Source organism: Ischnura elegans, chromosome 2, assembly GCF_921293095.1.
Source record: "Ischnura elegans chromosome 2, ioIscEleg1.1, whole genome shotgun sequence".
Classification (NCBI taxonomy): domain Eukaryota; kingdom Metazoa; phylum Arthropoda; class Insecta; order Odonata; family Coenagrionidae; genus Ischnura; species Ischnura elegans.
This window is the reverse complement of record NC_060247.1, coordinates 106,943,430-106,960,565: the sequence shown is the minus strand read 5'-3', so window position 1 is coordinate 106,960,565 and position 17,136 is coordinate 106,943,430.

Genomic DNA, 17,136 nt, shown 5'->3' with positions numbered 1-17,136 from the left:
TGAAATCATGCTCCACTGAACCAGCCTCCTGGCGATTGATGGAGCCCTCGCAACCACTCAACCGTGAAAAGATCTACCCGAAGAAGTATAAACTGCATTCATGTCGCAGCTGGGGCAAGAATTCTGCTTATGAGAATGCATGAATTTATTGTCCCATGAACAGCCGCAATAAGCACGAGGAATTTAGACCCCAGTGGTTAACCTAAAGAGAAATTAAGTCGTGATTTTTTAGTCTTTAGATTATGGGCTAATTTTAAAAATCAATATCTTCAACCTTCCGTATGAAAAAACTTATTCCTAAAACCTATCCGTTAGGCTCTCTCATTTCTGGCTTCTATCTGATCAGGATAGATAGTGCCGATGCCCTAAAGAGTCTCTCTGACAGATGCCTGTCCTAAGATGCATGAAGAATGACCGCGTCCTTGGTAAAGCATCATCCCAAATGCGTTTGAATTGTGCGTTATTCTCAGATGTGTAGTTGATAATGCTAAGGAAAGTGAAAACATCTCAATTGTTTCGAGAATTGGTGTCTACCAAATTTTTTACCATTACCTCGCTAATTGACTCTTATTATAGTTGATAATGATGAGGAAAAAATTCAGTTATTTCGAGGATTCGTGTATAACTAAGTTTATATAATTGCTAACTGATCGAATAATTACCTAACAAACTGAAACTGAATATAATTCTTTTCGATGTTCAGAAAATCCATTTACTTCCTTATCCCGTAACTTTCATATAGGGTATAGCATAAAAATTACCTATGAATGATAGCCATATATCATGACAGTCAACCGGCAAACGAATGGCGGCCGTGGTGGCGGCGCACAGTGGTCCCAAATCGAATAAAGCTGGCCAAAATTAATAACGTCGTAATTTTAGCTAAAACAGCAACAAAAGTGGACATCTCTCACTGATTTTGATCGTCTGAATCTGATTTTGGCATTGTTTTTACGATGTCTCTTCATTTTATCATTATTTGAGCTGTTATTATTTAAAAAATTTTTAGAAAATCTCAATATAGATGTCATTGCGATTGGTGATAACTTGGTGTTCATGGAGAGTTTAAATTAGTATAATGTTAAGGTAAAAGATGTATAAATTGTAGTTAAAACCCATTATAGAATTTACGACATAAAATTGGTGAGATTCGAACCGGCGACCATCAGCATAGTTGGTGAGATACCAAAATCGGAAAAAAGTGCTCACACTCACTCATTTTTGGCTTCCTTGTATTTGATAAGTCACATAAGATGAAATAAAATGACTGATATTAAGAACATTGAGGAAAATAATGTTCGAATTGCAATAAAATGGCTTTCATGTATCACAAAGAACAAATTTAAAAATAATCGTCTCCCGATGTCACACCATCGGACTCATTGTCGTTCTGCGAATCACTTAAAATTAGCAAATTTTCACCTCACCTGATAGACTGACCTCGTTTTTTTGTAACTCCTGATGTAATTAAAATGTATGATTCAAATATTTGCATGAGTCTTCGAAAGATATCTTCATAATTTAACATTCTTGGGTATTTTCTTGTACAATGCTCTCGGAATTTCCTCATGTCTATGTTCCTGGCCTCCAATGCTTCCTCCGTTAAAACTTCAATTGTAAGAAAGGATTCTTTGGAAATTGCTGTTCCATTTATCAGCACTTTATTTACCATGAGCAGAATATAATACCAAGCATAATCGATGCACAGCTCAGCTATTTCAATGCAATACTGGCTGAAGGCTTCATTATTTATCTCATAGCCGCAGGACAGAGATTTTAATATCACTGAAAGTCTATGAATAAGTCTTTCATCGATACCCGTCGTGAAAATTACAAATCACATAAATAATTACATTTCATACACATAAAGCATTTATTCGTAGATTTTTCAAAATTATAGAAACGGGTCCAATATTTCTTACTTATTGATTATAATTTTATATTCACACGTAATTTCATCTTGTCTGAAATGAAATCCTGAATCAAAACTTCACTTTAAAAAATATGATGATTGAGATTAATAAGTGATTATTTTTATACACTGCATATATTCACCGACTGTGCATACACGGTAATCATTTGCACTCACTAGATGCGAGAAGGAGATATTGATATGCTTCTGGAGGGAATTTCATTTCCTTCTGCAACCAGCTTTTGAACATCTCTTTGCAATGCTCATCTGTCCTCGAGCTTTGATTCCACTTTCTCAGATATTTCGAGAAAACATTCTTCGCACAAAACGCGTCAGAATATTTTTTGCATGCTTGATTTCATTCAGTCGAAATCTTGTTTTCAAATATTCCACGACATATTCCTTCTTCTTCGCTTATTAATATTCTTTTCTCTCCGTATTTTTATTGTACACCGCAAGGTACGAAAAAATTTGCGGCACCCATAATTCAAATTTAACAGGAGTATTTACGGCTGAAACGATGAATGTGATTTCTATAAGTTGTCTATTTTTAACCAATAATAAACCGGAAATTATGATTTGACATTGAATAAAAGATATAAAGCTTATATAGACTTGCCTCTGAGTTTCCGGCGTATCCTGAAATTTGAATGCCAAATATTGGCAAACCAAGTGCTTTAATTATCTGGACAGGAGAAGTTTCTCGAGTTAGCCGTTTTAACACAGTTCGGAGCACAGCACTTGTTCACATAGAAAATCATTAAGTAAAACTGAGTGGGAAATGTTCACCACATCCATGCAATGGCTATGGTGAGGGAGGCCGTCATCCTCATTCCATTATTATTAAAAAATGCACGAGCAAGATTCACGCTCCATTGGTGGGTTTAGACGAATTTTTCCCTCCGAATTCAATCCTATCTACGTCTATGGGCTGTTGAAATGATTCTGTGAATAATTTTTGGCATTAGGGAGCATTTATTTCTCTTAGCGCCAATACCTTATTTCGGAATAACGTGCTGACAACGCTGTACAGCATGCAAGGGATCTCTTCTCTATAAAAATATGAGGAAAGTTTTGCAGAGAAAAGCATCTTGTGGTTACTGTAAGGTTCTCGCATGAGGACTTGAGTAGTCACTTTTGATCACTCATAATGTTTCTCATTAAGAGCATGAAAACCGGCCCTCATTGGTTTCATGAATATTTGAAGGTGAGAGCACAAACGAGAAGTGTGCATACGATAGGCGTGAAGCACTTGATTTATGTAATCGTACAGGATGTAGAATTATGCTAAGTATACACCATGCAAGTTTGACTAGCGATACAGGAATATTTGAGCGATAATGCCACTGTCTCCCGCCGGCCGCCGGCCAGCCGCCCTCAGCGGAGCGGTGCACCGCTCAACTTAAAACCCTCTAGATGTCGGATAGGCAAGTATAGGCAAGATTTTTTTTCTCCATCTTGTTGCACATACTCTTCCTAAGGATTAAGCATAGGAATCTTTGAGGGGCACGGAGGTGCACGAAACTATATTGACACATTTGACTAAAAATAGGCCCAAAAATAGCTAACATTATAAATAATTAAATATAGTTATAATAAATTCTGAAACGAACAAAATATACTATAATATTATGAAAAAATATGCAAACTTACCGTATTAAAATTGACAGATGAATCCCATGAAATTAAAATAGTCATTTATTAAGTTGAATTACCCTAAAATCGACTATTTCTACGCCTCGGGCGTTTAAGGCTGAACATGCCCATGTTTGACGGGTTACACAGGTCAACATAATAATCACACAGACCTATCAGATACAAAATATTATAGGCCATATCCTGCAGAATCCGAATACATAATTCAAAACTTCCTCGTAAAAAGTCGAAAAAATGACTTTTGGCCAGCTTTTTTCGATTTGGGACCACTGTGCGGCGCGGCAAAGTCCTGCCGACTAATCCGAAGTTCGCGGATTAGATTATCGTCTGGGTAAGTTAACCTCTATCCATAGCATGGATGTTCCTGCTTAAAAAGTAGTTAAGTGTTAGAATTCTCGATTTAAAGGCCATTGCGAGCCGTTTTCGGGGTGAGAGGAAACTAAAAAAGTGTAATTTAAGTATTTCGGAGGTTTATACTATTGATAGTTTATGATAAATATTCATTACTGCGCTTTAGATAAAACTAGTAGATCATCTGAAACGATTATAATAAAACCATTCCAACATCAAGGGCATAAAGCAAGAATGAATTACTTCCGTACCTGTATGAACATAACGGCGAGAGTGTGACTCCATGCACTCAGGAATCATTCATGCTATCAAGAACTTAGGAGAGACAAAGTTGTCGCACGTAAGAAAACTGCTTGCGAGAAAGCCACCTCAACCCAAGGCTCCTGCGCACAGAATAAAACAGAAACGTACTACATTATACTTCGCTTTCGTTCAATTGCCCACTCCAATTATTCAAGACTCTGTGCAAGCTCGCGTACCAGCCCTTAAGAAAAGCACCGTACGTCGTAATCGTAAAATCTTACGACGCGAAAGATTTTTTAGGATAAATACGATAGAAATAAAAATATTCCGCTGGCGTCCTTTTCGTCGAATACTTCCAGTGCAATTGAGAGTGAGTGAAAGAGACACTACAGATTCAAGGTTGAGATATTGCAAGATTATCTTGCCTCTCTTTTCACCAGAAATGGGTATTTACGATGTGGTGGGGCGAAGATTATTATTTAGAATTTCGAGATAATGGCCGAATTGTTGAAACTGTTTCGATTAATGATTGTAGCTATCGGTTGTGGTTGAAGTATGAGTAGTTGCCATAAATCTCATCATGGATCATTGGAATTTCTTCCTCGGGTATGAATGTGTGACGTGAAAATAGGTATTCTTTAAGGAATATATACGCTTATAATTGATGCCTTAAAACATTTAATAATTAGGCTTATTCTATCTGTTTTGAATCAGACTTATTTTGAGCTAATTTTCATTTTTCATCAAAAGGTTATTTTGCGGCCATATTCCCGAGTAGCGTGATGGTGTCACGTAAAAAACCCTGTTGGAATGGAAGTGGGAAACCCTACCAACTATCTCTTCCCTGAACACATGGAGTACAACCAAATGAGCCTCGGAATCTCATCGCCCGGGACCCGTCCGCAAAGGGCGGGTGTCGGGCACGGCAACGAGGTCGGCAAGGTCCTCGGGGTCGCCAACATGCGAAATCCTTGCAGAGACTTATCATCATCAACATCAGTGGCAGCAGCAATGAAGAAAGAAGAAAAGAAGACCAAGAAGATGGAGAAGAAGAAGTCTGCTATAAATGTGGGGACGTGGAATGTGAGGACTATGATGAGGGCGGGAAAGTTAGAAAATATCAAAAGGGAAATGGATAAAGGGAGGATAGATATCTTAGGATTATGCGAGGTGAGGTGGAGGGATGGGGGGGATTATTGGAGTGATGGGTATAGGGTTATATATAGTGGAGGGGAAGAAAGCCAGCGAAGGGTAGCTTTAGTATTAAACGGGAAGATGGGTAAGCGTGTGGTAGGTATAGACCAGGTAAGCGATAGGATTCTGGTGGTAGAAATTGAGGCGCGGCCCGCCAACCTTGTGGTGGTCCAAGTTTACATGCCTACCAGCAATCATAGGGAGGAAGAAGTAGACGAGGTGTATGAACAGCTAGAGGAAATAATTAGAGACACACCTGGTAAGAAAAATCTGGTAGTGATGGGGGACTGGAACGCCTCAGTCGGGGAAGGGAGGAATGGAAACGAAATAGGAGATTTTGGTCTAGGAATACGGAACGACAGGGGAGAGAAAGCAGCAGAATTTTGTAGGAGAAACAAATTATTCATCACAAACACGTGGTTCAATCATCATAAAGGGCGAAGGTACACGTATAAAAGTCCAGGGGATGCGGGGAGATATCAAATAGACTACATTATGGTAAGACAGAGGTTTAGGAACAGTGTGAAAAACTCGCGCAGCTTCCCTGCAGCGGATGCGGATTCGGACCACAATCTAGTGCTCATGAAATGCAACGTAAGATTCAAAAGACTTATGAAAGTTAGGAAGGCGAAGAAATGGAACGTAGAAGCCCTGAAGGGGAGTATGAGGAGAGAATATTAGGAGCTAGTGGACATTAGTATACGGGAGATTGAAAGTACCAGGACGGTAGAGGAAAGATGGGATAATATAAAAACGGGAATAGTCAAAGCGGCGGAGAAGTCAATTGGTTACGTTGACAGTAGAAGGATAAAGAAGCCGTGGATAAGGGAGGCAATGGTTAATGAAATGGAGGAGAGGAGGAAGTGGAAGAACGTGGACACAGAACAGGGCAAAAGAATGTATAGGGAATTGAATAATCGATTACGACGTGAAACTAAGAGGGCAAGGGAGGCTTGGTGGAAAAGACAGTGCGAGGAAATGGAAAAGTTCCAGAAGGATGGAGAAGTAGGCGCGTTGTACGCCAAAGTTAAGTCGCTATCGGGCGGCAAAAGAGGACAAGCCATGTCTAAAATTAAGGCTAAAGATGGGAGGATGCTAACCGAGCGGGAAGAGGTACAGGGTAGGTGGAAGGAATACGTGGAGGACCTGTATGACGGAACGAACAGACCAGAGAGATTGACTCTAGAGGAGGAAAGTGCAGTGGAGGAGGATAATCTTGGGCCGGAGATATTAGATTCAGAAATAGAGAGAGCACTCCGTGATATGAAGGCTAGGAAAGCAGTAGGCGTGGACAACATCCCGTGTGAGCTTGTGAAGAATCTAGGGAAGGAGGGTAAGAAAAGGTTTTTCGAACTAGTGCGCAAGATCTATGAGGAGGGATGTTGGCCGGAGGATTTCGTGAAGACGGTTTTAATTCCGCTTCCGAAAAAGAAGAAAGCTGTGGAATGCGGAGATTATAGGACTATCAGCCTAATATCCCATGCGGCTAAAGTAGTGCTGAGGATATTGAACAGACGAATGGAGGCGAGGGCAAACGAGTATTTGGGCGAAGATCAGTTTGGTTTCAGAAAAGGGAAGTCAACTCGTGATGCAATAGCAATAATGAGGTCCCTCGTGGAGAGGAACCTAGAATATGAGCAGGACGTATATGTGTGTTTCGTGGAATTTGAAAAAGCGTTTGATAGGGTGAACTGGGTAAAGTTAATGGATATTCTCAAGAGAATAGGTGTTGACTGGAGGGATAGACGACTGATTTGTAATCTGTATATGGCCCAGACTGCGCAAGTGAGGATAGCGGACGGAGAATCTGGGTGGGCAAGCATTGGCCGAGGTGTGAGGCAAGGCTGTCCTCTATCGCCACTGCTCTTTAACGTGTATGCTGAAGAGATGGTAAGGGAAGCGTGGGATGAGTTAGAAGCTGGGATAAAAGTGGGAGGAATGATGTTCAAATCAGTGAGATTCGCGGATGACCAGGCGTTGATCAGTCAGTCAGCAAGGGGGCTTCAGGCCCTAGTGGATGCGTTATACGAACGTTGCGAGGAGTTTGGGATGAGGATTAATCACAAGAAAACTAAGGTAATGCGGTTTTGTAAAGCATCACGAGCGAGGAATGTGAGACTCAAGATAAAGGTGGGTGGTGAAAAACTTGAGCAGGTTGAGCAATTCAACTATTTAGGCAGTACGTTAGAGGAAAACGGATGCAGTAGTAAGGACATAAGGAAGAGAATCGCATTAGCGAAGGAGGCATTCATGAACAGGAAGGAGCTTCTTAGAGGATCGTTGTGTAAGAGTTTAAAGAAAAGGTTAGTGAAGAGTTTGATCTGGAGTGTAGCTCTCTACGGTGCGGAAACGTGGACTCTGAGGAAAGAAGACGAGAGAAGATTGGAGGCGTTCGAGATGTGGGTATGGAGAAGAATGGAGAGGGTGAAATGGACGGAGAGGAAAAGGAACGACGAAGTGCTGGATATGGTTGGCGAGGAGAGAAAGCTTTTAGATGAGATACGCAGGAGACAGAAGGTTTGGATGGAGTTAGTGCTTAGCGGTGAGGGGATGTTGAAAATGGTGTTGGAGGGTAGAATGTTGGGGAAACGAGGGAGGGGAAGGAAAAGAATAGGATTTTTAGATAGATTGAAAGAGAGTAGGCCTTACAGTGAATTAAAGAAGGCAGTGCTGGAAGGAAAGGGAGGCTCCCAGATCACCTCTTTAGTACTCCATGGAAACCTACCTTAATCGGTAGAATACTATAATAATTCCCGAGTAAAACTGGAACCAGAAACTAGGGTGACAACATAAAAAAATATTGAGGGGCAGATTTTAATTTTGATGCAATATTTCCCATTATAAACTTCATTAAGCAGTTGAGCTGAGTTATTCAAAATTTTGCGAAGAATTTGGGGTGAATTTCGGTGTATTCGAAAGCAGAGTGGTTATGGATAAAATTTAAGTGGTATTTCCGGCATATGCACCAATTAAATAATGGTTCTAAAGTGTTAACTTCTGACTTTGCGTTAAGGAAGAAAATTTCGGTACTGCATGAGCACGCATAAGTGTTGTCACGGGGCCGTTTTGTCCCACGTGAAATACTGGTGATAAAGCGCCGTTTAATGACGACAAAAAAAGAAAATAACGAGGACAGTAAACCTTATGGAAAATGAAAATAAATACAAAAATGTTGAAGAGGAAGAAATGAGGTAAGGGAAATCCCGACTTACTTTTTGGCTCCACCGACCACCTTGGATGTCCTTCCCATCTGACAAGACACATCGATAAGAGAGAAAAGAACTGTATACCTTCATGCCTGAGCTTCGGTAAGAGAATGCGATTCTTGAAAGGACCCTGTCCCAGAAACCTATAAAGCACCCTCTACTCGCACGAGATAAAAGAAACACTAAAACCAAAGCAGGAGGGAAAAGGGATGAAAATGAGTGAAATTTAAAACTGAAAAGAATGGAAAAATAAAAATAGATGAGTCATATACGCTGTTCCGGGAAGAACTGTGTTTATGAATCATAGTTACATTGCACTAATTATGGCGTGCATAATGCATATGACTGTGCTGCATGCAGCTTTTATTTGCGCTATTTGATTTTATTGGATTTTTCAAAATGTCTAGCCTCTTTTTTTTCCCATATTAGGCTACCCTTGCCAAAATTTTTAAACATCACTCCGCCCTTTTATATCCATCCCAACTATTAGTTTCAGGGAAAGATATGTCCTTGATGATTAATTTCTCATTCATTTTCAAAATTTCTAAATATTTTTCAGACTTCCCGTGTAATTTCTGCGATATTTTTTATTCCAGCCTCTTTACGCAAGGTCTCGTTATTATGGTCATCATGCCACCATGTAAGCTTCAGGATTTATCTCCAGCACTTTCGTTCCGTGATATTTATGCTTTCACAGATAGACTTATTAGTTAATCCGATCCACGATGGTATTGTGTATTTTAGCTTTGTAAGCACGCATAATGGAAAATTACAATGATACGAATATATACGGTATTTTTTATGGTACTTCACGGGTTAAAATCAAAATAATAAGGCTCCAGTCTTCCATCATCAACGACATATATCTGCTACAGTCATCATACTAGAATAGCTTTCCGCTACACTGCACGCCACTCCCCTTTTCCATAACCCCTATCCTGTGTTCTTATTCCGCAACTAGGTCGTAGACTCCCAGACCAACTTCGTCAACGGCAGTCACTTCTTTCTTCTTCATTTCTAAATATTTTCCGCGTCTGGTTCCGCGGGTAATTGTTGCGCCGACGAAGCACTGGCGTGGAAAGTAGCTCGATAAAAAAATACACGAGAAAGGTGGACGGGGAAGAAGCTAAATGATGGAAACAGAACACGTAATGCGCGTCGTTAGTGCCCCATTTTTCACCACGCGGCTGCCCCCGCTCTGACGTCACGGCGTGAGTGAGTTACACGCGGCTGTTGGGCGCTGTGTTTATTTCTACAATCCGTGATGGAGAAAAAAAATTAATGAGGAAAAGTTGAGACTTCATGAGTTCACAGCATATGGGTCACATCTAAGGGTCAAGTAGGCAGAAAAATTATTATTGAAGTGAATACTGCCAGCAAGCATGCTTGTTTGGAAACTTTGCATACGAGCAATATTACGTATTAATGGCTCCATGCTAGGGCTGGTGCGACTGCGTACCTACTTTCAGATTTAAGGGGAACTTTTAAGCAAATATAAATTTGGCAAATAATAGTAGGTACTTGTTCCCTTTTAAACAACTGCATTCAAATGGAATATTAGGCATATTTATTTAATGGTACTCATTAAAGTTTTGTGCGCTAATTTTACAATTAAAAAAGGTTTGTTTACTTATTGAAAACGACAGCACTCATAAAGGGAGCGAAAAAATGTCGGGAGATCTAATAATTGCTTCGAGGCACGCAAGGAAAGCTATTATTTATGCAGGAGAATTTAATTCATATTTGCTGACATCACATATAACTCAATGATGCCTTTAAATTAATTCACGGTACAAAGATATTTATACTTACTTTTTTAAATTATCATTTCTTAAAAAATATATCAAGACATTACCATTGAGAAACTTTAATTGGTTCAGGAAAATGCATACCAAGTAATTATTATCAAAATAGGGAGTTTACATTTAATCAAAGAACGACGGGTAGTGTAAGTCCTAGGATAGGCTAGGTTGCTTTACCCTAACCACAGTCAAAATGCGTTTTTGAAGAAGGTGTTACTATTTACCAAATTGAGGCCCGATTACGAAGAAAATCAAATTACTGGTCAGGTTTTCGTACCTTCCTTTGAAAAGCTTTTACTAAGATACAAAATCTCATTCAAACTCCCCTATCCCCAATGTTTATTCCCATTGCTACGGAACTGACTTAGAGTAATTACTACAAGTAAACATAAGAGCACATAAACTTTGAATGTACGATATTAGTATATTAGCATACATAAACGCTAATGATTACCTCAGAAAAGATTTTGAGGTTAATTCAGTCACTTGCCTTGAACATTACATAAATTAATCTTTAAAGATTCTCTAATTCTCCTTCCCAAATGCAGATTATATTCCCAGTCGTGTCTCCACCGCAGAGCCCTTAGTCGCGTGGTCGCCTACCAGACGCCATGCCATTTACTTTTCTTTACCCACATCGTGTTTTCAGAGTAAGGAAACTGTCCTTTCTTGTATCTTATTATTATATGCTTCTGAATCAGTCACCAATATGATTTTATGATTCGTCACCTTTCTGGAATTATTACGGATATTTTGTTGCTTTTGGCGTCGGGTAGACGCCGCGAGACAACTTGAGGTACAATGCGTCGTATGATAATTCCTTCTCGATATTCATTGCATAGTTTTTACATGCGTTTTTTTAAATAGATAATGAGGACGATAACTTTTGCTCATCCATTCCTTAACGCTCGAGAGAAGTTAGCACGCACTGGCACAGTACAAACACTATTAACAACTATTTAAAGCATTAATTTAGGGGTACACGACTTTTTGCTACACATTTATGATTGTTAACATGCTAACGTTATTTAGATTTAACAAAACTGTAGAAAAAAGTGTGTTAAGTATTTTATTGATACGAATATCTCTGTCATTATTATGCATATTTATGATGCCCATGCATGAAATTAAATATTATATGAATGATTTTTTTTGTTGTTGAAACAATTATTTCCAATGACATGTGTTTTCTTTAACCATTACTAGAGATACGCGAAAATCGCATTTTCATTTTTATTTTATCGTACTTTCAATAACAGTTTATCGCATTTTGTAGCGTCTATTTTTTATTTTCATAATGAGGTAGATGACGATAAAATGTAGTGAAACACAGTTATATGACAAATACAGAATATTATAAATAATCATGTGTAGAACAAAAATAAATTAAGGAATAAGACATATAGTGGCGCAGGTGTAGGCAGCCCGCGCCCACTTGTAGTTCACGGCCACGTAGAGTCCCAGGCAACTAGCAGCTGGCCAGTCGCTCACATGCTTTAAGCGGTGTGTTGGCGGAGCATTTAAACTGCGCTCGGCACAAAATGTACGAATTTTGCCGCCGAAAAGGCAAGTCTGCGAGAAAATATCATAAAAGTCCAGTCATCGCATCTATGACGCATTTATCGCATTTCCGATTTTCAAGCATCTCTATCCATTACTAAATGGCACCTGTGAGACGCCGCGCCATAAATTGCGTTCCAAAATGTGACGCGACTGACGGAGGGTTAAACAGTGCTTTTCTTGCTATCAAAATGAGCCTTCCTTCTTCCACCCTTAATAGGACAGACCAGTGGCGCAGCGAGGGGAGTTTTGGGGAAACTCCCCCCTCCAGAGCTCAATAAATTTTTTTTAGTTTTATCCATCTTACTTAATTGGATTGATATTACTAATAGAACAGCGTATGTATTAATAAAATATCCCTTAGAAAGCCGTGAAACTCACCATTTTGAACTATTTATCTTAAAATTCCGCAGTTTACTAATCTCTCACCTACTGCTTATCCTGGTGGGTATACCATACCCCAACACACCCTGGTATTAGTTGCACCTAAACCCCCCCCCCAGCCTTTATTCCTGGCTGCGCCCCTGGGACAGACAGCCGCGTCTTCTGCGTTTCGTCCACGTTGCACAACGCGGGTGAACGCACATGTGTTCCATCTCCTCAAGACGTTTCATTCCTTCAGCAAAAACACGAGAGGAGTGCATGTATCGCATCATCTATACTGTCGGCAACTGCCCATCTAACTTCAATCTCTCTTCCCGTTCTAACTCAGAATACATTGAGTTCATAATTCTTTTTCCGTATAAAACATGCTCCACATGATTGAGAAAGGCAACCAATGTTTCTCAGCCTCTCAATTTAAGCAGTTTCGTTGTACAGGGACGCCGACTTACAAAAAATATTGAGGGGGCCCAAACCGGGATCTTGCCCCGAAAATTTTTATAAGTAATGAGTTTTAAGTTTTTAAGCATTTTAGAAGAGTCATATTATCAACATTAGGACCCTGATAACTCGAATCTCCATTTCTGGACACTCCGGGGAAAATCAACAAGCCTGACATATTTTTTCCTCACACCTTTAACGAATTTTTGAGGGGGCTCAGGCCCCCTCAGGCCCCATGGAGTCGGCGCCACTGTCGTTGTATATGTTGCGTCGCAAAGATGTTGTCTTGGAACAGTAAGAATCAGAGAAACAATTGGGTATTTGACATGTCAATAATGTCCAAAATATAAATTTGTAATCTAAGGTAGTTTTATTCTCTGTTTCATTTGTTTTGCTTCAGGCACATGGTAGGAATATCTCTCTGATTCTATGCCTCTATTCTATCAATTACGAGAGATTCCTCAATGTGAGACCTTAGGAATATAACTAAGTAGGCGTGAGAGTGCAGGCGATTTTAATGAAGGAATTTCTGTTACATATTTGCAATCAAAAGAAAAATACATACATGACTATGCCTGATAATACGCATAAACAAAGTGAAAATAATGGAATGGAAGTTAGACACAAATCGCGCAACAAACTTACTCTGATTTTCCTCGAGGAGAAAAACAGAATGCAAACATTTTGGATACGTTTACCGCAGAATAAATAGGACGGCTAAATTTTGCTGGCACTTTATCACTAACCTCCTTATACACCTTTGGCTCAAAATTAAATACCATTTTGACATTAAACTTATACGATGAGCAGCATTAATTAAAATTTTTCGCATAAATGCGATATTTGCACAATACCTTGCTGCTAACGCTTTTTTTTCTCTTAGGTCATAATACGTATTTTGAGCTAAAATGACTCCTAGAAAAAAATTGCAGGCAGTATGCAGAAATCGTAAACTACGTTTAATCCCTATAAAAATATCGGCAACGTTTCATAATTAGCAAAAAATAAAGCGTGCAGTGCACCTTAAATCTATGAAACCATGTCTTACTTTTAAAATTCGAATGATGTCAGATTTAAAGACGACGAAAAAATATTAAAAATATAATCGACCAAAATATGAGCATTTATATTTTATTTGCATTGCGTAATCTCTGCACAAGCTTTGATATAAAAACTGTGATTCTTTTCGAGAATAAGGTATTTTAAGATTCCCTCTGACCTAGATAAGAAATCCCTCAAACGTGCATATTCCCATAAATGATTTAACTAACCGGAAAACATGCCAGTTAGATAATGTAACCTTCCTATATTATTACACAAGTTGGAGAGCATGCACGCTTCCACGATATCGGGCAAATATCATTTCGACGCTTCATTTTCTTGGCTTCCTTCCCCCGTAAAGTTCACCACTCTCTGTAGGGGATTGGAAGTTTGACTTCATTGCATGGGGCCCGCCTTTCGAACGAGACTCGACATTACAAAACGCATTCCCCGCTCAGACGTATCTCGTTGAAACTTGAATATAACGGAGCTGGATCCCTCAGACTCCCGACCCCAATCCCCACGAAGAACCCCAATCTTGACCTAATTACCCAGGAATCAGCCAACAGCACGAACAATCCCACTTGAGAGCGGCTTTCCCTCGTCTAGGCAACTATTTATTGTGCGCTATGCGCCGGAGTCATACCTACTATGTGGGGCACGACGGCATGTCTATGTGAGTACGTGACGCACGCAGCTGAATTTTCGCCCTCTCCAAGTTCCTCTTCACTTTGGCAATCGTTTTGGCTTGAATTGGTGTCTTGCGAACCAAATATTCAAAGGATAATTGGCGTGGTGACACTGGGAAGATGATGAGGACGACAAGTTTTGCTCCGCCATTCCTTAATGCTAGGGAGAAGTTACCACGCACCGGCACAGACATTGTTTCATCTCCCTATGTCGGTTTAAAAAATAAGTAGATAATACTAACTCATGAGTGGTTACTGAAGAAGAAAATCAGAAAGAATTAAGTGGGCGATTCTGTATAAAGTTTAAGCTATAGTTATCAAAGATAGAATAGCTCCTAAAGAAATCACTGAAAATAACTTAGTCGTTTAATATGTTTACTTGAGATAGTTGCACCGGTGGAAACATCAAATCGGAATAAATTGAGTTTAAATTGAAATTTATAGTTATAAGGTTTACACAGATAATTATAACCATCGACGAGAAAGGCTTTGAAATATTTAGAGGGAAAATATTTGCAGTTAAAGCTGCACCATGTGAGGGAGAAAGCATCGATTACATTTACATTTTCACTTGAAATTAATGATTGGAATAAATAAATTTGATAATTTTCAATTGTAAGAAAAGAAAGAGTGACACCAGTGGCTTAACTATGGGGGGATGAGGGGATAGATGTCCCCTCCCAAATCCTCAGAGAAATAAAAAACATATTTGAAACTATTGTCTAGATATTATACGTAATAACTTCACCTGCTTAAAGTTAAATTTTAAGTGCCAAAATGATGAAAAATGAATTTCCAGGCATGTAAATTTTCAAAACTTTTTCTGGACTTCCCGTTGCCCGTTCAAGCCGCCCAGGTCAATTTATCCCCCCCTCCCCCAAAGCATATTCATAGTTACGCCACTGAGTGACACTTATGATGAGAAACGGTAAAAATACGAAAAATTAGAAGCGTAACACGTATATAATGTGGTAGTTTATGCTGTCTTCATTATGGCTGTGGGAAAACCAAAATATGACATAATTACAGTCATTATAACAGACAGCGATACGGAAGCTGCTCTTTCGAAAGGGTTGGAAATCCTAGAGAAATTAAATAAAAGAACACAACTTGAAGCACTAAACGTTTAAGTCCAATGAAAGTACAAGAGATCCAGCCTAACCAATGCAAATCATGAAGGAGTTTACCCAAAATATTACACTCACGTACACTAAGTATTAAAGCAAATACGTACGAAGCATTCAGAATGGAACTTATTGATGATATGGACCACGGAAATTTTGCTTGCGAAGAGCGGAGAATGAAGAAATAACAAGGAAAACTCAATTACTGAAGATAAAATTATTATAAAGGGTTATTTTCATGATTAAATTTTTTTTCTTCAAAATTTCTTTGGCATTCATCGGGGAACCCACTGAAACGCGGAACCTTCCACAAACCGTGACCCGAACATCCAGCAAGCTGTTCCCTCACTCTCCCGACCGATTTTATTTCCGTTTCGCGCTGTTATAACTTCTGCTCCGGCATGTTTAACACCCCTCAGAAGCCGTTTGATTCCTCCCGCTCGCTCAATCTTCGCCTTGTCACCCGAACAACGCATTTCTTTCGGTCCACGGAGAAAAACTCCCCTCTCCTTTACCAATTCAACCCCACCGTTCTCCATTTCCGTTCTCTCGACTTTTCATTTCATGCCCCCGTCGCGGAGGAACGCACTCTTCTCAAACGCAGTTCAAAGTTCCTCAAAGGTATGAACATTCTTGTCAAGCCGTCACCTTGCGGTGACATGGACACCTCCCGCTGCCATGAAAAGTACGCTTTAGCTATACAAATGAGCAGTTACACTATACACAAGGTTAAGTCAACAAAACAAGTAGATAAAAACTGAAAATTGATGAATTTTAATATGGAGTCTTTTAATTCGTGGATTAGCGTCCATGCGCGTGCTTTATTTAAAGTAGTTTCAAAGTTTTTTAAAATGCATTTTAAAATAACTCCAAACATAGCATTGATACTATCTCAGTAAATACCATTACCATCGACACTGCATTCTATCAGATATTATCAACAAACTCCTCCAAGAGGAAGAATAAACATGGAGAAAAACCTAAATATTCAATATGAGCCACCGTATTAAACCCAAAAAATAATGCTTAACGGCGATGAAAAATTATACTATAAATTTATTCACTTAAGAGGAGTTAAATCGAATAAATTATATTCATTGGCGTACCCAAGTTATCCCTTCACCCCAGGTGCAGAAAAAGTTCTCGTAGACACCATAGGAGAACATTTTGGTAACTTAAATTAACTAATTAATATTTGGTTCAATAAAATACGGAATGATGGAAAAAGGAATGCTTTTTTTCTTTATAATTAAAATTGGCCGGCTATGAATACCAAATTTTCACTTAGATAATTGCAAATGATGAGGAAGTAGCAAAGCCGAGACAACTAATTCTATTCAAGAGAAAGTAACCCGCACTTTTGTCCATACCTTTTTGGACTGATCGATCCTCATCGATCATACCTTTTTGGAACGATCATCCTCGATCGTAAATATTTAAATCATATCAGGTGCTTTTGAGGAACTCTTTTATCCATTCGTTTCGTCCACCCTTCTGTTTATGATAATATTATTCATATCCATTTCAGTAAGCCAG